A 24,610-nucleotide genomic window follows, 5' to 3' on the forward strand; every position below is an offset into this window, starting at 1 on the left:
TGGCAGCATGGAAACTACAAAGCTGTTTCTTACAGAAGTAATGATCTTCTTTATTTAAATTTTTTGGTGTTTATTCTTTGAATAGTAATGCATTTATATGATTCAGAACTTGAAAGGTCAAAAACACAGTGAAAAAAATCCCTCTACCTTTTGCTCCCCGTCAAACAAATTCTCTTTCATGGAGGCAGCCAATCTGGTAAGTTTCTTATATATGCTTCCAGGAATATTTAATGTGCTGATAAACAAATACGTATGTAAGAATAAGGATTCATGAGCAGAAGTTAGTGAATTTGTTTTACACCTGGCTGTTTAGTACAAATAAGAGTGCTCTTGGTAATTTAAAAAATATTTATGTAAAGGAATGCATATGTAAGAGGACATCCAACGTTACTGAACTTTAGAATTTATGACTTGAATGGTGTTTTACAAAGCAGTTTTGACCTTTTCAGGGTAGTAGAAGTCCTTGCATCATGAGGAAATGACAGGTTGAAGGATAATGACTGGTGTGCTTGTTATTTCAGGTTCGGATCAGTTGTACCTACAGTTTAGGGAGAGCAAAAGCTGCTTATTAATAACAAATATTTTGTCCTGCTTTTTGCCAAGGATAGTACCAGGATTGGATTGGAGCCAAAGCAAAGGAGCAGTCTATGTAGTTTGTGCATTTTTTATAAATTTTTTTAATAAGAATGAATTTCAAACAGATCATCGTGCAACTACGGGAAAAGAATCAGTTGCAGCAGTCTAATTCAACAAAAATGAATTGGATTAGGGAGTTTTCAAGGGTTTTTCCTTTTTTAAATAAGCTTCATAAATTTTAAACAAATGTGAAATAGGTATAGTCTTTGACCTAGAAATTCTACTTTAAATAATTTATCCTCAGGAGAGAGAGTTTAAGGGTGGGGTGGCTTAGCTTCAGTGATACAGTTCTTTGGATGAACTTGCTTTAACCGTCCAGTTTTTCAACCCCCTTTTCACTCTCATTTTCTACTATCGTCCCTCTTTCTCCCCTACCTCAACTATCCCGCAAGTTTCTTCTACCTTTCACTTCTTATTTCCATCCTCTGAAATGTATTGCCACCTCTTTTCTGCTGACAACCCCCTATTTTAGGCCTCCTTGTTCAACTCTTCTCCAGCTGTTTCACTGAGGTCTTAAGCCGTGTCTTGGGCTGGGAGCAAGCAGAGGTATATTAAGCCCCTCCTGGATTGGGGCTCTGGGTTTGGCCAGAGGCCATAAACACAAAACAGAGAACATCTCTCTGTTGCGGAACAGGAACCACTAGATTCCTAATCAGAGAGCAGTGCTTTTAGAGCAGGGCACATACTTTGTGTGAATTCTTCTTTTCCTGAGGACTAAAAAACGGAACTGAGCACAAATAAACCTTACCTTATCCCTGTGTTCTTTGAATCCCTGGGTCACTGATTCCCAGATGTTTGGAGGGATTGTTTTGGTTTACTCTTTGTTTTACTCTTTTGTGGGAAAAAGCATTAAAATAATGTAAATTAAATTAATTTTGCTTTGAATGACTGTAAAGATGTAACTTGAGGGGTTTTTGAAGGTGATGGAACTGATCTGTACCCTGATTATGGTGATGGTTACATGAATCTATGGAAGTTAAAATTCATGAAACCGTATGCTAAAAAGGTCAATTTTATTATATGATATAAAAATAAAATTTAAAAACAAAATAACTTTGTTTAAAGAATTTTATGTATTCCTGCAAATAGAGATATAACTGTGTGTGTCATTAATTAAGGAATCACTATTATACTGGATGTACTGTCGCATGGCCCTATCATAAATATTGGGATTTCCAAGGACCTAGTAAGACTCTTTCCCAGTCTTTCTATCTACCCCTCCTTCCATAGACACACCAGCATGTATTTTCATATTTAGTATAAAATCAGTTCCAAATTGAGTGAAAATAGCAAGTCAGTGATGATGGCCCTTGGAATTTTTCCCCTAAATGCTTAGGAAGAATTTTGAGCCATTTTTAACTTAGCATAAATTTTGAGAATTTATATGCAAAGTTTAAGTGAAGGAAAAGCATGTGCAGTCATCGAAGCGTCAGTTGCTATTGCCTGTTTATTTAGAGAAACTGAGTCCTTGTCCCTTTGACTATTAGATCTTTACTCTCCTCTTTGCATTATTATTATCTCTGGGAGTATTTGAGACTTTAATCATGGCCGTTTGTGATTCTACTCTTCTTCTTGTTGGCAAGATACAGTTGATGTCACACATGGGGTTGCCAAATGAATCAGTAAGTTACTAGTTGGGGACATCTTCATGGTGTCTGTCAGTAACGAGGATTTCTATTTATTGGGCAAAACTTCACTGGACTTGTGACAGTGCTGTCAGCCGTTTAATTAATATGTTTTTAATTACCTACAGTAAACGATAGAATTGTGAGACCACACATTTTATTTTTATTTTTGAGACCTGCTATATGTATTTTTATAGCAGTTACAAAGCAGAAATATAAAATGTTAACTTTTCATATTTTAAAATGTTAGTGCAAGAAAAAACTCTGCCATAGACATCAAAAGATAGAGATTTTTTATCTGAGTCATGAGAAGCCCTTATTTTACCTTCCTTCTCATAAAACAATTTGGAAAATGTGGAATAATTTACAAATCTAAGATTAAAATGAAGTAGACCTTGGTGAACTTTTTGGATAAGGATTAAGCCAGGATTCGTAACTTTAAAGAATGTTAAAAATATTTTCCAGGGTAAAATGGAGTTTGCTTTAAAAATACATGTTGGTTCTTGGGAGTCTGTCATTTTGTTTTGTCTTCAGAATAGTTGAATATTAGTTATTCAGCATGTGGCTGAAGTCACAAGTTAGAACACCCATACTTGTGACTATAGACTTATTTTTTAAATTTTTTGCCCAGAGTTTATTAATAATGTGGCACATTTAGGTTTTAGTTAAAATTATATTCAGATTTTGTCTTTTAGATGCATACATGCCACTTGAGTTTGAGACTTTTTTGTGACCTAACATAGGATCATGATTTTGAATGTTTCATGTGTGCTTGAGAAGATATATTCTCTGTTAATTAGCATGTAATGTTATCAATATCTATATTTCTCCATAAGCTCCACCCTATTAAACATATTGTTTAGGTCTCCTAAATTATTACTTTTCGTCCACTTGTCTTGGTTTAAGAGTGGTGTTAAAGTCTCCTGTTAAATAATATGTTCCTGTTACAAAGCACCTACTGTAGTTTCTGGTTTATGAATGTGGTGCTGTGTTATTTGGTGCATAGAGATTCATAACTGCTGTGTTTTCATTTTGAATTGTGACTTTTAACATTATAAAAATATTTCTTTGTCATTTTTGGTGCTTTTTGACCTAGATTTTACTTTGTGTGATATTTAAATTGTATTCCCTGCTTTCTTAATATTTCCATTTTTTCCAGAGTGCCTTTATTTTTAGCCTTCCTGAATCCCTTTGATTTAGGTGTGTCTCTTATATACAGCCTAGAATTGGGTTTTCTTTTGTAAGAAAGTTTGAACTATTTTGCTTTTAATTGGTGTGTTCAGTCCATTTGCATTAATTGAGATTCATGATGTGTTGGTCTCAACATTGTCATGTTATTTTACTTTTATATACTATGGTATTACGTTATATTTACTGTGTTTCTTTCTCTATATGATCTGTTTCTTTGCTCTCATTTTTCATGGGAAGTATTTAGGAAGGTTTCTCTTGTATCTTTATAGTTTTACCTTCTGTAATGTGCTTAATTCCCTTTGCCTTTACTTAGATTTCTACTATTTGGTTTGTCAATTTTAAATAACATCCTTTGATTATGTATTATCTTTTTGACAATTAATGTGTTCTCCTTTATCCTCTCATTATTTCAGTTATATTGTTCCTACTTTGTCAGAATATTCAGCATTTACATATATCTTTTTTCAGTCCATGGTAAGCAGTTAAACCCCTTCAGTGCTTCCCATCAGTTATCTTGCCAAAGTTTCCCTATTCACCTCTTTTTCTATGAAACTTGTTCTCTAGTAAAGTGCTTCTCAAACAATAATGGGCATGTTAATCATTTGGACCTCTTGGTAGGGGCCTAGATTCTTATTCCTTACAAAGTCCCAGATAATGTCAATGCTATGGACCATGAATCCTACTTTGAGTAGCCAAAGATTCCTCAAGAAGAGTATTTAAGTTCTTAATGTTTAAGACTGGTCTGTTATAGCATTTACGTTTGAAAGACAACTGGCTGGATTAAAAAAATTCTTGGTTAAGTTTTCTTAAAGTTTCTTGAAAATGCTGCTGCATTATTGCTTTGGTTTATTGTTGTTTATAAACCTTATGTCAGTCTGATTTTTCTCCTTTTGTGTGTGACTTAGTCATTTTGCTTTGAGGCCTGGGGGTTTAGTATTACTTTTTAAATTTACCTTTAAAATCTAATCATTTTATAGGTATACTTCTCAGAGTTGATGGGTCCAGATCACAGGTACATGGTGGTCCTTTCAATGCAGTTTCAGGTTTCCTTTTATTTCAGGAACATTTTCTTTCTATATAGTTTTCACTATTAATTGTGTTCTGTTGTTTCCTTTGTCTTCAGGTTCTCCGGTTATATTTATGTTAGATCTTCTTTGCCTGTCTTTTATATCAATCACTTTCTTTCATCCTGACATCTCTTTATTTTACTTTTGTCCTCTAGGCTTTTTAAGCCTTTCTTCAATGTTCCTTACTATATTTTCATTTCCATCCATTCTCCCTTGGCGACTTTGTAATTGAATCATCATTTCTAAGATGAGTTTGTCTTTTTATTTAATTCTTTACTGGGTTTTCACTCTCATTTTATAAATTCCTGTTTGTTCATTTGATATTTCTGTTCTGAATTTTAAAATTTCGTACTTAAAGGTTTTCTTTCACATTTATAGGTGCTTATTTAAGATTATTTCATTTAGATTCAAATATTGAGTTGTAATTTTCATCTAGTTCATGTTTTGTTTATTTGATTGACTTTTGTTTATTTTTTATTTTGGGGGGAACAAAATGAAAAATTGAAATACGTTGACTCTGAGTGTTTTATTCTCATAGTAATTTTGTATAGGTGTTATCTGCTGTTTATTTGTTCATTTTTAAATGAATAATTTTCCTGGACTAGCAATAGTATTAGTTGGCAAAGATAAAAGGTTTGAGTGGTTTAGTCGGTTCCTTAGTTTGAGAGTGCTTCCTTTTCTTGGTAGGGTAAAATGCCATTTTTAAAATGAGTACCTTCTTTGTGGTGAAAAGTGTGAGTATTGCTCTGGAGTACTTCTGTAGGACCATAATTTCTACCTTTTACTTTCTTCTTTCCCATAATTACCAGCTTCCTTGGGTGGCTGATCCTTCATGTAATCTTTCTCCCAGAAGTAGTGCCTTCCTAAGATTACATCTCTGGTTCTGTTCATTTTCAAGCCCCATCCTTTTGATTCTTCAGAAAACCTCTGATCAGATCTGTTCTCAGTGGTTCCTCACTCACAGTAGAAATTTCTCTTTCTGGGGGTGATTTTATATATGTTCCAACACCATTAGAACTCTATTTCTCTCTACCTTTTTTCAAAGTCCCTGACTTGACTTCCCACAGAGATGTGAGCTCTGGAGCTGGTCTTAACTAGATTTGGGTTTTTCCCTATTTTCATATATCATGAAGTTCATAGCATTCCCCATCTCCTAGTTATGTTACAGGCATGAATAATGGATGGTTTCATTTGTTCTCTCCTCATTGATCTGTTTTATTTTTATTTTTTTGAGGATGTATGGAGAGATTTGGAGTTAGGTGGCCCCATTATCCTGTGAGAACCCAGAATTCTGTAATAATATTTTATATCTGAAAAAAATCATTTTTATTTTGGTATTTTTGGACAGTTTTAATATATGATAATTCATTTATGAACTAAAGAGTACTTCATTTTCTGTTTAGTTTACAGCATGTTTTATATTATTTGGATTATCACTATACTTATCACTCTACTAATTTATACCTAGTTTGCTACAAAGTCTATTCTTGTTAATAATAACATATCTAATATAGCATAATATGATGTATCTAATATGTCATCTATAAGAAGCATGCTAGGCATGTTGTAATGGTTTAATTGGATAAGGGACATTTTTAAATTGAATTTTATAAATATATAGCCATTGAACAAGATGTGAAAAAAATTCCCAGAAATTCATTACACTTATGAGTCTGTGAATTTGTGAATTAAATCCTTTGTATCTTTGCCCCAAACCATTAAAGAACAGCAGTGTGTGTGTGTGTGTGTGTGTGTGTGTGTGTGTGTGTGTATTATGTCCATTGTATGTATGTATTTTATAAACATACACTGTTTTTCCACTCTTGTTGGAGTCAAAAAGCAAGTTAGAAATTATTTTAAACCCTAAGAGAATTTAAGGGACCTCTACTAAAAACATACTGATAGAAGACTGTAGATGCTACATTCTATAATATTTGTAGGATGTTTTTTTTAATATAAATTTATTTATTTATTTATGGCTGCATTGGGTCTTCGTTGCTGCACGCAGGCTTTCTCTAGTTGTGGCAAGCGTGGGCTATTCTTTGTGGAGGTGCACGGGCTTCTCATTGAGGTGGCTTCTCTTGTTGTGGAGAACCGGCTCTAGGCATGCGGGCTTCAGTAGTTGTGGCACACAGGCTCAGTAGTTGTGGCACATGGGCTTAGTTGCTCTGCGGCATGTGGGATCTTCCCGGACCAGGGATGGAGCCCGTGTCCCCTGCTTTGGCTGGTGGATTCTTAACCACTGCGGCACCAGGGAAGTCCCAATATTTGTAGGATATTTTAAGTCAATGTTCATAATATTTTAGCGAGCTTTTTATTAAAATGTAACATACATATAGTTACTGGTTATGAGTGTCGAGCTCCATGGAGTTTTCAGAAGTGAACATACTCCTAAGACATAGAACATTTTCCCAGAAGCCCCTTCTTGCCCTTTTTATTACTCACCACCACCCAAAAGCACCCACTTCCCTGACTTCTGCTGTCATTTAGTTTTGTCTCTTTTAAAATTTTATGTGAATTACATCATACACTATGTTCTATCAGTATGGTTTTCTAGTTATCTCAGTCTGTTGAAATTGTTTCCCAACGATGGTGCTTTTTAGCAGTTTTTCCCTCCGACTTGTTAATTAATCATCTAGAATCACCGTGTTGGTGGGCACTGTGACACTCTACGTGGCTGGCAGTGAGCTGCAGTGCCCCACAGGTGCACCGTTTCTAGCATTATAAAAATAATCATAAACATTGCATCTATAAATCCAGGGAAGAAATTGTCAAAATGATGGCTAATTAGATTAATAAAATATGAAGATATTTAAAGATTCGGTGACAGAACAAGACAATTAGTACGTTGCTAATTCTGAAAGTGAGTCTAAAATGGAAGAGATAATGTTACACTCCATATGTTAGTCATCTCCCTGACTGAAGAGATAAGTTGGCAGTCTTTTTAAAGCTTCATCGTTTTCATCATTCAATTGGTTTTATTTCCCTAAGTGTGCTGATTTCAGTGACTTTTTTAACTTAATGCTTTCTAAGTATATTATGCGACTATGCTAGAGTATATTGAATGTTGTCATTTGAAGATAGAAGTGATAGCTCTGTTGCAAAACAAACAAAATAAATAAACCCAAAGCGCAGAGATGATGTTGGCACATTATAGTGGCAGCAGATCCTTGGATTTGAGAGGAATGGTTTCCAGGCAGCCTGAGGTTTATAGTGACCAGTCTCCATTAAGTTCCTCATAAATTGCTGGCATTTTGATGTTGAAACAGAAGAAGAAAAGTTTGTAATGGTGAGGAGCAAATTTGAAAACTGGGCCCCTGTTCTTCCTAAATGCATCAGCTCCTGTCCTCTGCCATTTACAGGTTTATTTTAGGAACTTGGAAAGAGGAGAGGAGACAAAACATCGTTTCCTACTTAATAACTCTACTCCCTTTTGCATTACTTCCTCCTCACCAAATGTGGTTAAAGTGCCTCGTGGTGTCGGAGAGGGCAAGGTCATTGGCCTCTGACCATGCAGTTGACAGTGTCCCGTGAGGGATGTTTACCCAGCAGATTTGGGGGATTGCACACCTTGTGCCAGGCCCTGAGCAGAGGCAGGCTTGGTCCTTGGCCTCTTGGAGCCTTAACTAGTGTGGATACAAAGCACCAGATGGTCACACAGATAGATGCAAAATGGCTGAGGTGCAGAGTGGAGTATGGTTCTCACTCATGCTCAGATGGAGGATGTTTCTGGGGGTCAAGAGTGAAAATGAATTATGCAGTAACTGCAGGGTGCGGGGGACAGATCCTGGTAGCTTGGACCAGGGCGGGCAGTGGCTGTTTGGAGCGGCACATGTGGGAAGCAGTATTCAGAGGCCTCAGTGATGTGTTGGGTGTGGTGTGTGTTAGGGGAGAGGGGATGTCACAAGTGACCACAGGTGTCCAGCTTGGGTATCAGATGGAGAGCCAGTCACTGAGACAGAGGATGCTAAAAGATGCTAAAAGAGGACTATTGCTTCTGGTCTCACAGAGTCTCAAGTATTTGTGAGACAGGCAGGAGGAGGGCAGTGGGCAGTCTGATGAGCTAGAAACCCATGTCTGTGAATTGCCTGCATGGGGAATCCATGCTCCTTTTCCCTCCCCCTTGCTCTCCTGGCCCAACGGATGCACATGGGCCATGCACAGGGCACTTGGAGAAGAAAAGATGTATCTTGGGGAGACCTTCCTGGTCTCTAGGGCTCCAGGAAAACTGCAGCCAGAGTAGATAAGTGGTGTGTGGTGGACTACAGGTGCTAGAATTACCACTTTGAAGCCATGTCTCAGACCCTACGTGGAAAAGGGTCGGGTTAAGGGAGTTGGAGCACTGACTTAGAAACTTGACAAAACTGCTTCCTGAAATTTGCTTTGGATTTTTTCCCCCACAAGAACCCAGGTCTTCAAAACTAGGTGGAAAATATACTCTTAGTTAGAAACGTACTCACACAGCCATTACAGAAACTTGAAGTTTTATCATTCTCTGTGGGGAGAACTGCTTAAAGCCTGGGAGGACGACTAAACATGATCCATGCACAGCGCTTGTTTGAGGTGAATGACTCAATTCATCCTTTGCTCTGAGAGATTGGTCTCCTGGTTTTCTTCCCACCTCTTTGACCTGTGCCTTCTCCACCTGCTTCCAGGATTTCTCCTCCTGAGGACTCATCCCATTCCTCCTCTCCTATCCCTCCTCACTCCCTGGGCGTCCCCTGCCCTGGTTTGCAGTCTTCCCTGTGACTTCCGCTTTGCTGCAGCACCCCCTGTTGATCACCCACCCGGGCATCTGCACCCAGACTGCCTCTACCTGAGTGTTACCCGGTGCTCTCAGTCAGCCATCCAAAACCGCGTTCGTCTGTCACATCCACCTGGTCTCAACCAGAAGTTGGAGGTGAATCACCCTCACTCCCCGCCAGTCCAGCAGTCGTTTCATCTGGACTAAAGTCTTCTCCACTCACTGCCCCGTGTGTAGCCTTAGAGCAGGCCCTTGCCGTTTCTTGCCTGAGTTACAGCAAGTTCTTAACTGGCATCCTGGCCCGGGGCTCTCCGATCCATTCTGCTGCTAAACGGTTGTTCTTAAACACAAATCTGATCTCATTCTCTCCTTAAAGCCTTCACTGGCTCTCCACCATCTTCAGGATTCAAGTTCAGATTGAGTTTTGCAGGCCCTGGATGGAAGCTTGCAGCCCTCCCCGGCTGCTCTCCTCTCCATGCTTTATCATATTCAGCTCCTTGTGGCTCCTCCAGAGGACTGAGCTCTTGCTTGCTTGATGCTCTAGGTGGTCCTTCTTCCTCTACTGAGAACTCCTTTCAGGCATATTTTGCTTGAATTGTTAATTTTGCACATTGGTTTGCCTGAAGACATGGTGCAGTGAACATGTCATTTTCTTTGGTCATTGAGTCTCTAAGCCCCGTTCCTGTGTCCAGAGAACCTCTGACCTTATGAGGCAGAGGCCCCTTCCCATTCTAGAAGCAGACGGTGCCAGATGCTCCCTTCCTGGCCTCCTCTGCTTCCAGGGCATGGACATGGCACATGATCCATATTCAGACGGTTTTAACCTTGCCACACCAGACTTTGCACTGGAAGCCAGTGACCCCAAGAAGCAGGTACCATGCAGGATCCACTATGGGGAGGGAGGCTGCGGTGGTGTCTGTTGTCGGGGGTGTTCCGTCTATGTCCAGCAGCCGGGGCCCTGGCATCCTTACTGGATAAGCTCTGTGCGTGATTGTGGACATTGCTTCTGGCTGTGTGACAGTCACACCTGGTGTTTTAGACCTTTTGGAGGGTATGTGAGCTGCCTGATACCCTTTTAACACATACTTTCTTTGCTCAAGTAAAACAGAATTGGTGTTTGTGGCTTGCAGATAAGAACCCTGCTTGACTCAGGTAGATCTCCAGCATCAGTACCTGCAAGGACAGAGGGCAGAATGCCATTATCTGTATAACTGCAATGACACATCCCTACTGCATAAGAATCATATAAAGCTCTTGGCTTGCACATAAGTGAGTAGTCACAATACTGAACAAGAGGAGCTTGTGCTGTGTATGCAGTGACATGATTAAGGTCACAGGGCTTTCCCTAGACAGGAACACCAAAACATTGCTACGGTACTAGAGATGGTTGAAGCGTGTGTGTACTGATAGCTGTGGACCTAGTTTTAAAATATATATGTGTATATATTTTATTGTGGTGAAGTATATATAACAAAATTTGCCATTTTAAGTGTACGACTTAGTGACATTAATTACATTCACAGTGTTATGCAACCATCACCACTATAAATTTCCAAAAACTTTTTCATCACCCCAAGCAGAAACTCTGTATCCATTAAGCAATTACCCCCCAGTCCCGTCACCCAGTCCCTTCTAACCTCACCTTTACTTTCTATCTCTATGAGGTTGTCTATTCTAGACATTTCATATAAGTGAATTTGTATAATTATTTGTCCCTTTTTGTCTGGCTTATTTTATTTAGCATAATTGTAAATAATGCTTCAGTGAACATCAGCGCACAAGTATCTGTTTGAGTCCCTGCTTTCCGTTCTTCTTTTGAGTATATATCTAGGAATGGAATTGCTGGATCATATGGTAACTCTATGTTTAATGTTTTGAGGAACTACCAAACTGTTTTCCACAGCTGCTATATGATTTTACATTCCTACCAGGAGTGCACAAGGATTCCAGTTTCTCCATATCCTCATCAACACTTATTTTCTGTTTTTTTAAATTACAGCTGTCCTAGCGGTGTGAAGTGGTATCTCATTGTGGTTTGGATTTTTATTTCCATGATGACTAATGATGTTCAGCATTTTTTCGTGGGTGTGGAGCATCTTGACCGTCTCAGTTGTGTCAAGAGCATCTTGCTCAGCTAATCCATTTCTGTAACTGGCATTTTTCCTAGAAGTAAGCATATGGGTTCTCTACCGTATATCATTTTATGGCCAGGCCCAGCTCTCAAACATAAAGGTCCCCTATAAATACTAGTAAAGGCTCGACAGTCAGTAGCATTTACAAAATTATCCCTTTTCTTCAAGCTGAAAAAGGGCTGCTATGCAAAACTTACAGCTAACATCATACCTAATGGTGAAAGACTGTCTGCAGTTGACATAATCTAGTAAATAGAAATTCCTAAGGAATCTACTTAAAAAACTATTAGAACTACTAAATGAATTCAACAAGATTACAGAATACAAAAACAGTATAATTGTATTTCTATACAGTAGCAATGAACAAACCAAAAAGGAATTAAGAACACAATTCCATTTACAATAGTATAAAAAAGAATAAAATGGAAGACTTAATACTGTTAAGATGGCACTATTCCCCAAATTGATCTACAGATTCAACACAATCCGTAATGATATCCCAGCTAATTTATTTGCAGAAATTGATCCTAAAATTCATATGAAAATGCAAGGGACCCAAAACAATCTTGAAAAAGAAGAACAAAGCGGGAGGACTCACACTTCCCAATTTCAAAACTTACTATAAAGCTACAGTAATCAAGGCTGTGTGCTGACGTAAGAAAGGACATATAGATGAATGGAATAGAATTTGAGAGTCAAGAAATAGCCCTCACATTTATGGTCTGTTGGTTTTTTTTTTTTACAAAAGTGCCAGGATAATTCAATGGGGGAAAGAACAGTCTTTTCAAAGAATAGTGCTGGGACAACTGGATATCCACATACAAAAGACTGACTCCCACCTAACACCATATACAAAAATCAACCCAAAATGGATCAATGACCTAAATGTAAGAGCTGGGGAAGAGGGACATGCAGGATGGCAAGAGAGAGGATTTTATGGACCAGGCCTGGAAGGAGCACGTTATCACTTCTACTCACAGTTTACTGGCTGTGAAAAATAGCCGCGGCTGTTAGGAAACAACGTGGTCACTGGGAGGCTGGGAAATGTGGTCCAGCTGTGTGCGCACAAGAAGGAGGAGATGGTTTAGGTGCACGGCTAGCCTCCTCTGTTACAAGGAGGTTGCCATTGATTAATCTCTGGGGTGTTTACAGTTTTGAATTTCTGTTCTGTATCAGCTCTCCCTCATTGAGTCCTACACTTACAAGAACTGAAAAGAAGTAAGAACAGTAACACTCAATTCCCTTTTCCTTGGATATAAAAAAAAGACTTAAGTTCAGCCAGCAAAGTTTTACACAGCAGTCCTGTTTGCAAAAAATAAATTCTGTGATCTTGTGCATCTGCGTGTTTGCTAAGGCATGATGCAAGCTTGAGACCATGATCATCTCTCTTGATCTCTGACCTGTTTCCATGTGAACGGAAAGGATGAATGTGGTTCTCATTTATGGTACAGAAGCTATCTGAAGCTTTGGAAGATGAACAAACACTACCTTATAGGAAAAGCAAACACACTAATAATTGTTCAGAATGAAAACCGAGTGTATGAATTAGATTTCATTGAAGATCCTCTGGAATGGCCATCAGAAAGTTAGACATCTCTGCATTGGGACCAGAGGGTCCTCACCTCATCGTCAGGATCATGGGAGTTAATTTTCTCATCTGTCTAAGTCAGAGTCTCTGGAGGGCAACTGTTTTGTGAGTTTGTATATATATGTGTGTATATATATATATATATATATATATATATATATATATATATATAGTCAGTTGAAGAAGAAGTAATACTCCAGCTATGAGTTTGTAATCAAACTGTAATGTGCTCTGTAGATATGATTACAGAGACTGATGCAAGAACTAAAGAGAAACAGAATTCCAGGGGCATCATAAACAAGGCCCAGTGCTGTTCATTTTTAGGAACCTGCACTCTGCAGTGTCTTGAGGAATCTTGTCTGCATCTGATGTGATGGAATCCTGAGCTTCTCTGTTACTCCCCTCACCCCAAGCATGCAACTGGTTTCTAACGTGTTTAAAATGTATGCCTTTATTTCTAGTTCTATGTTTAAGCCAAGTGTTGCATTTTAAAAAAATCATAGAAAGACTATAAACCAGTGCTGGTTGAAGCATGGGCTGCAGACTGGTGTTACTCCACAGAATGTTCACTGCTGGTCCACAGTGAGATAAGCACAGAAACAGAGGGTAAGCATTTAGAAACTTCCAAGGCAGTTTGACGTTGCGGCTGCATTTAAGTGTACGATCAGTGGCCTCATCTTGTTGAATGAGGTATAAACCAGTTAGAGAAGTGTTCAGCTTGCGTGGTGAGCTGTGTGTGGTGCAAGCTCATTTGGTCACAGGCAGCATGAATTAGTCTCCTCTGGCTGCATGGCCCAGTGCCACAGACTGGGTGGCCTAAACAACAGAAATTTACTTCTCACCATTCTTGAGGCTGGGAAGTGCAAGCTCCAGGTGTCAGCAGGGTAGAATTTATTCTGAGACCACTTCTTTTTGGCTCGTGGCTGACTGCCATCTGGCTGTGTGCTCACATGCCCTCTTCTTTGAGTGCATTCAGAGGAAGGGAGAGAGAGAGAGAGGACCTCCCCCGCTTCCCAGCCACCTCCCGCACTCTTTGGTGTCAAGAGGCTAGTTCTGTTTATCAGGGCCCTACCCTTCTGACCTCATTTAACCCTGATTACCTCCTTGTAAGCCCTGTCTGTCTCCAAATATAGTCACACTGAGTGGGGGAGGAGGGTTGGGGGCTGGTTAGGGCCTCACCATATGAATTTGGGTGGGACACAGTTCAGTCCAAGCACGTAGGACTGTAGATAGGTCCATAATGGACTGGGAATTTTAAAAATTGGTCCTTCATCAGATGTTTGTGAAGCTCTGCAGGAGACATACACGGGGCTAATTAACCTAACCGCAAGTAAATATTACTAATATAGAGGCAGGAAACAATTCGCTTTAGCTTAAAAATGTGTGAATGTTTATGAAATTTATGTATCTTGACATTCAGTAAAATCGTTTTGTGTGAAATGTCGAATCTTTAGAAGAGATGAGATTAAACACTGGGAAAGATGTATTGCGTAGTTAATTCCTGCAGAGGCCTGGGCTTGATGTCATTATAGCGCGGTAGCTGCTCTTGTAGCGTAGCCGTCCTGTCTGTGAAGCCGACTCATAAATCTGTGTCCCCATTTGCGGGCTCCGGCCTCTGGCTGTCTGAGGACACCCCCTCAGAGCCAGTCTGCCCACACCGCCATCTCAGCCATTCAGAAGGGAGCACAGCGTCCTCCCTGGGAGCCCCCGCCCCCCATGCTTGTGCTTCCTTCTTTCTCGGGATTTTAGATCTCAACAAACAGCATCGTATCTCCACGACGACTCACTTTGAAACCAGGGGACATTTTTTACTTTTCCTCTTTCCCTTTGGAGATTTCTTTTGTCTGCAACCTGCTGATTCTGCTTCCGGAATGACCCCTCCATTGGTCTCCTCCTTTCTAAGGTGCTGGCCACCTCTCACCAGACCACTGTTGTCATGCCTTGTTGGGGTCGTTCAGTGAACCCCTAACTGCTGTCCTTGACTTCAGTTTCTTCCTCTGCAGTCTCACGTTTGTAAAGCACAGTCCTGACTCTGTCACTTTGAATCTGAAAAGCTTTTGCTTGTTTCCCTTTCTTAAAAAATAAAGTCCAGGGGCTTCCCTGAGGGCTCAGTGGTTAAGAATCCGCCTGCCAAGGCAGGGGACATGGGTTCGAGCCCCGGTCCGGGAAGATCCCACATGCTGCAGGGCAATTAAGCCCGGGCGCCACAACTACTGAGCCTGCACTCTAGAGCCCATGAGCCACAACTCCTGAGGCCCACGTGCCACAACTACTGAAGCCTGTGCCCCTAGGGCCCATGCTCTGCAACAAGAGAAGCCACCCAATGGGAAGTCTGCGCACCTCAATGAAGAGTAGCCCCCACTTGCCGCAACTAGAGAAAGCCCGCGCGCAACAATGAAGACCCAACACAGCCATAAATTAATTAATTAATTAATTAAAATAAAATAAATTAAAGTCCAGCCTCATTAGCAAGGGGTTTCAGGTCCTCTGTAATCTGCCTCTTAGGTACTGTCCTTCCTCTCCGCTGTGCCATCACCCCAGCCTTTCAACATGCACACCACATACAGAGCTGTTTTGTATTTTCCTGCCTCTGTGTGTTTCCCTGAATTTCCTTTGTCCTGGATTTTTCTCTCACCCAGCTTCTTGTCACAGGACCCCTGGTCCTTCAAGGACCAGTTCAGACATGACCTTTCCCACAGTTTCCCCTGGTCTCCCATTTAGGATTAATGATTAATTAATGTGCTCCCATAACATGTTGTGGTCTCATGCAGTGTTCCACTGACTCCAGGATGAGACTACAGCTTCAGCTGCAGCCCTTCAGCTGTGTGCTTCAACTTTTCCCCATCACCAGGATGTGCCTTTCGTATTCCTGAGATTGGTGATTTGTATCTTCTCTTTTTCCTCATCAGTCTGGCTAGAAATGTATCAATTTTATTGATCTTCTAAAAGATCAATAAAACTTTAGTTTTCATTGATTTTCTGTATGTTTTACTGTTTTCTGTTTCTTTGATTTCTGCTGTGTTCTTTATTTTTTCTTCTGTTTACATTGGGTTTAATTTGTTCCTTTTTTTTGCAGCCGTTTAAAAAAATTTTTATTTTATTTATTTACTTTTTATACAGCATGTTCTTATTAGTTATCTATTTTACACATATCAGTGTATATATGTCAATCCCAGTCTCCCAGTTCATCGCACCACCACCCCCTCCCCGCTTTCCCCCCTTGGTGTCCACACCTTTGTTTTCTACATCTGTGTCTCTGCTTCTGCCTTGCAAACCAGTTCATCTGTACAGTTTTTCTAGATTCCACATATATGCGGTAATATACGATATTTGTTTTTCTCTTTCTGACTTACTTCACTCTGTATGACAGTCTCTAGGTGCAACCACATCTCTACAAATGACCCAGTTTCGTTCCTTTTCATAGCTGAGTAATAGTCCACTGTGTATATGTACCACATCTTCCTTATCCATTCGTCTGTCAGTGGACATTTAGGTTGCTTCCATGACCTGGCTATTGTAAATAGCGCTGCAGTGAACGTTGGGGTGCATGTGTCTTTCTGAATTCTGGTTTTCTCTGGGTATGTGCCCAGCAATGGGATTGCTGGGTCGTATGTTAGTTCTGATTTTAGTTTTTTAAGGAACCTCCATACTGTTCTCCATAGTGGCTGTATCAATTTACATTGCCACCAACAGTGCAAGAGGGTTCCCTTTTCTCCACACCCTCTCCAGCATTTGTTGTTTGTAGATATTCTGATGATGTCCATTCTAACCAGTGTGAGGTAATACCTCATTGTAGTTTTGATTTGCATTTCTCTAATAATTAGTGATGTTGAACAGCTTTTCATGTGCTTCTTGGCCATCTGTATGTCTTCTTTGGAGAAATGTCTATTTAGGTCTTCTGCCCATTTTTGGATTGAGTTGTTTGTTTTTTTAATATTGAGCTGCATGAGCTGTTTGTGTATTTTGGAGATTAATCATTTGTCCTTTGATTCATTTGCAAATATTTTCTCCCATTCTGAGGGTTGTCTTTTTGTCTTGTTTATGGTTTCCTTTGCTGTGCAAAAGCTTTGAAGTTTCATTAGGTCCCATTTGTTTATTTTTGTTTTTATTTCCATTACTCTAGGAGGTGGATCAAAAAGATCTTGCTGTGATTTATGTCAAAGAGTGTTCTTCCTATGTTTTCCTCTGAGAATTTTATAGTGTCCGGTCTTACATTTAGGTCTTTAATTCATTTTGAGTTTATTTTTGTGTATGGTGTTAGGGAGTGTTCTAATTTCATTCTTTTACATGTAGCTGTCCAGTTTTCCCAGCACCACTTATTGAAGAGACTGTCTTTTCTCCATTGTATATCCTTGCTTCCTTTGTCATAGATTAGTTGACCATAGGTGTGTGGGTTTATCTCTGGGCTTTCTATCCTGTTCCATTGATCTATATTTCTGTTTTTGTGCCAGTACCATATTGTCTTGATTACTGTAGCTTTGTAGTGTAGTCTGAAGTCAGGGAGCCTGATTCCTCCAGCTCAGTTTTTTTCCCTCAAGATTGCTTTGGCTATTTGGGGTCTTTTGTGTCTCCATACAGATTTTCAGATTTTTTGTTCTAGTTCTGTAAAAAATGCCATTGCTAATTTGATAGAGATTGCATTGAATCTGTAGATTGCTTTGGGCAGTATAGTCATTTTCACAATATTGATTCTTCCAATCCAAGACCATGGTATATCTGTCCATCTGTCTGTGTCATCTTTGATTTCTTTCAACAGTGTCTTATAGTTTTCTGCATACAGGTCTTTTACCTCCTTAGGTAGGTTAATTCCTAGGTATTTTAATCTTTTTGTTACAGTGGTAAATGGGATTGTTTCCTTAATTTCTCTTTCTGATCTTTCGTTGTTAGTGTATAGGAATGCAAGAGATTTCTGTGCATTAATTATGTATCCTGCAACTTTACCGAATTCACTGATTAGCTCTAGTAGTTTTCTGGTGGCATCTTTAGGATTCTCTATGTATAGTATCATGTCATCTGCAAACAGTGACAGTTTTACTTCTTCTTTTCCAATTTGTATTCCTTTTATTTCTTTTTCTTCTCTGATTGCCGTGGTTAGGAATTCCAAAACTGTGTTGAAAAAGAGTGGTGAGACTGGACATCCTTGTCTTGTTCCTGATCTTAGAGGAATTGCTTTCAGTTTTTCACCATTGAGAATGATGTTTGCTGTGGGTTTGTCATATATGGCTTTTATTATGTTGAGGTAGGTTCCCTCTATGCCCACTTTCTGGAGAGTTTTTATCATAAATGGGTGTTGAATTTTGTCAGAAGCTTTTTCTGCATCTATTGAGATGATCATATTTTTATTCTTCAGTTTGTTAATTCGGTATATCACATTGATTGATTTGCTTATACTGAAGAATCCTTGCATCCCTGAGATAAATCCCACTTGATCATGTTGTATGATCCTTTTAACATGTTGTTGGATTCTGTTTGCTAGTATTTTGTTGAGGACTTTTGCATATATATTCATCAGTGATATTGGTCTGTAATTTTCTTTTTTTCTAGTATCTTTGTCTGGTTTTGGTATCAGGGTGATGATGGCCTCGTAGAATGAGTTTGGGAGTATTCCTTCCTCTGCAATGTTTTGGAAGAGTTTGAGAAGGATGGGTGTTAGCTCTTCTCTAAATGTTTGGTAGAATTCATCTGTGAAGCCATCTGGTCCTGGACTTTTGTTTGTTAGAAGATTTTTAATCACGGTTTCAATTTCATTACTTGTGATTGGTCTGTTCATATTTTCTGTTTCTTCCTGGTTCAGTCTTGGAAGTTTATACCTTTCTACAGATTTGTCCATTTCTTCCAGGTTGTCCATTTTATTGGTATATAGTTGCTTGTAGTAGTCTCTTAGGATTCTTTGTATTTCTGCGGTGTCAGTTGTAACTTCTCCTTTTTCATTTTTAATTTTTTTGATTTGAGTCCTCTCCCTCTTTTTCTTGTTGAGTCTGGCTAATGGTTTATCAATTTTGTTTATCTTCTCAAAGAACCAGCTTTTAGTTTTATTAATCTTTGCTATTGTTTTCTTTGTTTCTGTTTCATTTATTTCTGCTCTGATCTTTATGATTTCTTTCCTTCTACTAACTTTGGGTTTTGTTTGTTCTTCTTTCTCTGGGTCTTACAGGTGTAAGGTTAGACAGTTTATTTGAGATTTTTCTTGTTTCTTGAGGTAGGCTTGTATTGCTATAAACTTCCCTCTTAGGACTGCTTTTGCTGCATCCCATAGGTTTTGGATTGTCGTGTTTTTGTTGTCATTTGTCTCTAGGTATTTTTTGATTTCCTTTTTGATTTCTTCAGTGATCTCTTGGTTATTTAGTAACGTATTGTTTAGCCTCCATGTGTTTGTGTTTTTTACTTTTTTCCCCCTGTAATTGATTTCTAATCTTATAACATTGTGGTCGGAAAAGATGCTTGATGTGATTTCAATTTTCTTAAATTTACCATGGTTTGATTTGTGACCCAAGGTGTGATCTATCCTGGAGAATGTTCTGTGAGCACTTGAGAAGAAAGTGTAATCTGTTTTCAGATGGAATGTCCTATAAATATCAATTAAATCTATCTGGTCTATTGGGTCATTTAAAGATTTTGTTTCTTTATTAATTTTCTGTCTGGATGATCTGTCCATTGGTGTAAGTGAGGTATTAACGCCCCCTACTATTATTGTGTTACTGTCAATTTCCTCTTTTATAGCTGTTAGCAGTTGCGTTATGTATTGAGGTGCTCCTATGTTGGGTGCATATATATTCATAATTGTTGTATCTTCTTCTTGGATTGATCCCTTGGTCATTATGTAGTGTCCTTCCTTGTCTCTTGTGAAGATCTTTATTTTGAAGTCTATTTTATCTGATATGAGTATTGCTACTCCAGCTTTCTTTTGATTTCCATTTGCATGGAATATCTTTTTCCATCCTCTCATTTTCAGTCTGTATGTGTTCCTGGATCTGAAGTGCGTCTCTTGTCGACAGTATATATACAGGTCTTGTTTTTGTATCCATTCAGCGAGCCTGTGTCTTCTGGTTGGAGCATTTAATCCATTTACATTGAAGGTATTTATCAATATGTATGTTCCTATTACCATTTTCTTAATTGTTTTAGGTTTGTTTCTGTAGGTCCTTTTCTTCTCTTGTGTTTCCTACTTAGAGAAGTTCCTTTAGCATTTGTTTTAGAGCTGGTTTGGTGGTGCTGAATTCTCTTAGCTTTTGCTTGTCTGTAAAGCTTTAGATTTCTCTTTCGAATCTGAATGAGATCCTTGCTGGGTAGAGTAATCTTGGTTGTAGGTTCTTCCCTTTCATCACTTTAAATATATCGTGCCACTCCCTGCTGGCTTGTAGAGTTTCTGCTGAGAAATCAGCTGTTAACCTTATGGGAGTTCCCTTGTATGTTATTTGTCTTTTTTCCCTTGTTGCTTTTAATAATTTTTCTTTGTCTTTAATTTTTGTCAGTTTGATTACTATGTGTCTTGAGGTGTTTCTCCTTGGGTTTATGCTGTATGGGACTCTCTGCGCTTCCTGGACTTGGGTGGCTATTTCCTTTCCCATGTTAGGGAAGTTTTCAACTATAATCTCTTCAAATATTTTCTTGGTTCCTTTCTCTCTCTCTTCTCCTTCTGGGACCCCTGTAATGTGAATGTTGGTGCGTTTAATGTTGTCCCAGAGGTCTGTTAGGCTCTCTTCATTTCTTTTCATTCTTTTTTCTCTATTCTGTTCCACGGCAGTGATTTCCACCATTCTGTCTTCCGGGTCACTTATCGATTCTTCTGCCTCAGTTATTCTGCTATTGATTCCTTCTAGTGTATTTTTCATTTCAGTTATTGTATTGTTCATCTCTGTTTGTTTGTTCTTTAATTCTTCTAGGTCTTTGTTAAACGTTTCTTGCATCTTCTCGATCTTTGCCTCCATTCTTTTTCTGAGGTCCTGGATCATCTTCACTATCATTATCCTGAATACTTTTTCTGGAAGGTTGCCTATCTCTACTTCATTTAGTTGTTTTTCTGGGGTTTTATCTTGTTCCTTCATCTGGTACAAAGTCCTCTGCCTTTTCATTTTGTCTGTCTTTCTGTGAATGTGGTTTTCATTCCACAGGCTGCAGGATTGTAGTTCTTCTTGCTTCTTGCTGTCTGCCCTCTGGTGGATGAGGCTATCTAAGAGGCTTGTGCAAGCTTTCTGATTGGAGGGACTGGTGGTAGGTAGAGCTGGGTGTTGCTCTGGTGGGCAGAGCTCAGTAAAACTTTAATCCACTTGTTGCTGATGGGTGGGGCTGGGTTCCCTCCCTGTTGGTTGTTTGGCCTGAGGCGACCCAGCACTGGAGCCTATAGGTTCTTTGGTGAGGCTAATGGCAGACTCTGGGAGAGCTCACGCCAAGGAATACATCCCAGAGCTTCTGCTGCCAGTGTCCTTGTCCCCACGCTGAGCCACAGCCGACCCCCAACCCCCACAGGAGACCCTCCAAAACTAGCAGGTAGGTCTGGTTCAGTCTCCTATGGGGTCACTGCTCCTTCCCCCTGGATCCTCATGCACACACTACTTTGTGTGTGCCCTCCAAAAGTGGAGTCTCTCTATCCCCCAGTCCTGTCGAAGTCCTGCAGTCGAATTCCGCTAGCCTTCAAAGTCTGATCTTCTGGGAATTCCCCCTCCCTTTGCTGGACCCCCCAGGTTGGGAAGCCTGATGTGGGGCTCGGAACCTTCACTCCAGTGGGTGGACTTCTCTGGTATAATTGTTCTCCAGTTTGTGAGTCACCCACCCAGCAGTTATGGGATTTGATTTTATTGTGATTGCACGCCTCCTACCATCTCACTGTGGCTTCTCCTTTGTCTTTGGATGTGGGGTATCTTTTTTTGTGAGTTCCAGCATCTTCCTGTTGATGATTGTTCAGCAGTTAGTTGTGATTCTGGTGCTCTTGCAAGAGGGAGTGAGCGCACGTCCTTCTACTCTGCCATCTTTAACCAGTCTCTCGGGTTTAATTTGTTCTTGTCTTTCTAGTTTCTTAAGGTGGAAGCTGAGGTGTTTCCTCCCGAGTTGTGCTTTAGCGGCAACCCACAAATTCTGGCAAATGTTGTTTTCATTTTTACTCAGTTCAAAACATTTTCTAATTTTCCTTTTGATTTCTTTTTTTTTTTTTGGAATTTTATTTTATTTATTTTTATACAGGAGGCTACTGTTAGTTAATCTGTTTTATACATATTAGTGTATATATGTCAATCCCAATCTCCCAATTCATCCCACCCCCACCCCCGCTTTACCTCCTTGGTGTCCATACATCTGTGTCTCTATTTCTGCCTTGCAAACTGGTTCATCTGTACCATTTTTCTAGATTCCACATATATGCGGTAATATACGATATTTGTTTTTCTCTTTCTGACTTACTTCACGCTGTGTGACAGTCTCTAGATCCATCCATGTGTCTACAAATGACCCAATTTCGTTCCTTTTTCTGGTTGAGTAATATTCCATTGTATATATATATACCACATCTTCTTTGTCCATTCCTCTGTTGATGGGCATTTAGGTTGCTTCCATGACCTGGCTATTGTAAATAGTGCTGCAATGAACATTGGAGTGCATGTGTCTTTTTGAATTATGGTTTTATCTGGATATATGCCCAGTAGTGGGATTACTGGGTCATATGGTAATTCTATTTTTAGTTTTTTAAGGAACCTCCATATTGTTCTCCATAGTGGCTGTATCAATTTACATTCCCACCAACAGTGCACGAGGGTGCCCTTGATTTCTTCTTTGATCCATAGGTTATTTAGAAGTGTGTTATTTTTTTTCCAGATGTTCGTGGGATTTTCTGGAAATGTTTTTTGCTGCTGATTTCTAGTTTAATTCTATTGTAGTCAGAGAATACACTTTGTCTGATTTGAATCTTTTTAAATTTATTGAGACTTATCTGATGTCCCACAATATGGTCTTGCTTGGTAAATGTTCCACGTGCACCTGAAAAGAATGTGTATTCTGCTGTTGGTGGGGGAACGGTCCATAAATGTCAAGTAGGTAAGTTGGCTGATGGTGTTAAGTCTGTATCCTTGCTCATTTTCTGTATACCTGTTGTATCAGTTGATGAGAACAGTTTTGAAATTTCCTATTATAATTGTGTGTCTAATTTTCCTTGTAACTCTATCACTTTTTGCTTCTTTTAATTTGAAGCTCAGTTATTAGGCACTTAATTCTTTTGTCTTCTTCATGAATTGATGCCTTTATTTTTATATGACCTCTTTATCCCATGTTGTTTGTTTTGAAATCTGCTTTGTCTAATGTTAATATAGTAACTCCAGCTTTCTGTTGACTAGTGTTACATGGTATCCTTTTTTAAAACATCCTTTTACTTGTAATTTATTTGTGTCTGTATATTTTAAGTGTGTTTCTTTTAGGCAGCATATGATTAAGTCTTACTATTTGATATAATCTGACAGTTTCTGCCTTTTAATTGGGATATTATAGCATTTATATTTAACCTGGTTATTGATATGGTTAGATTTAAGCCTGCCATCTTGCTGTTTATTTACTGTTTGCCCCATCTGCTGTTTGTTCCCTTTTCGGCCTTCTTATGAATTCATAGAGGTTTGTGTGTATGTATATGATTCTGTATTTTTCTCCTTTGTTGGAATTAATAGCTATAACTCTTCATTTTATTGCAGTGGTTAGTTAGGGCTTATAGTATACATCTTTATTTTATCACAGTCTACAGTATATCAAGAGATATAGCACTTCATGTACAGTATGAGACCCATTTCCCTTCTCCTCCTTGATTATTTTCTGGTACTGAATCAGGACCCTCTGAGTATTCTATCTGATGACCCCTGAGTTAGGTTTTCTTATCTGGCTGAACAGACACTATTCCAAGTCCTTTGTAAGCAACACGCACTCTTCCCTCCAACCCATTCAGGTGTTGCTTTCCTGGACTGCAGGTGGTTTCCTCACATGCATGTGCTGGTCATTTGTCCACTGAATACTTGAGGGATGCTGGCTGCAGGCCTCACGAGATGTCTCTTTCTGTGCAGTGCTCTCCTCTTTTGTAATCACCCTTCAGACAGGTGGTGCCATGTTCTCCCTGGACTCTCACCCTAACGCAGGGGGTCTGCTGGGCTCAACCTGGCCTCCTCTCCCCATGCTGAGGCTCTAGGCCATAAGCCTAGAGTCACCTTGTTTCCTATCTCTCAGGGACCATGGTCCTTCGTTGCCTGATGTCCAGGGTCTTGAAGAGCGTTGTATCATAAAATTTTGGTTGTTGTTTCATGTGAGAGGGTTATTTCATCTTGGTGGAAGTTGAAGTCACCCATCAGGGTATTTTTAATAAGTAAGAGTGTAATATTTTCAGTAAAGATAAGTGTGTAAAAGAATGAAAGTAAAATCTCCCATTTCCATAAATGACAACTCCATCTTCCTAATTGCTAAGGCCAAAAACCTTGGAGTTGTCCTTGACTCATCTAACTCCAACCTCAAATCCCAAAACTTGTTTACTCTGCTTCAGAATATATCCCGAGGGACTTCCTTGGTAGCGCAGTGGTTAAGAATCCGCCTGCCGGTGCAGGCGACATGGGTTCAAGCCCTGCTGCGGGAAGATCCCACATGCCGCGGAGCAACTAAACCCGTGCACC

The 24,610-nt window shown here is 39.4% G+C and overlaps 1 protein-coding gene across 3 annotated transcripts in view; it reads left to right on the forward strand.

The window, feature by feature from the left end:
* The window catches only part of ANO10 (anoctamin 10), a 243,810-nt gene that overhangs the window by 83,928 nt on the left and 135,272 nt on the right, over positions 1–24,610 (forward strand). The gene's annotated exons all lie outside the window — the stretch shown is intronic.

Source organism: Balaenoptera ricei, chromosome 11 (genome assembly GCF_028023285.1).
Source record: "Balaenoptera ricei isolate mBalRic1 chromosome 11, mBalRic1.hap2, whole genome shotgun sequence".
NCBI classification, from domain to species: Eukaryota; Metazoa; Chordata; class Mammalia; order Artiodactyla; family Balaenopteridae; genus Balaenoptera; species Balaenoptera ricei.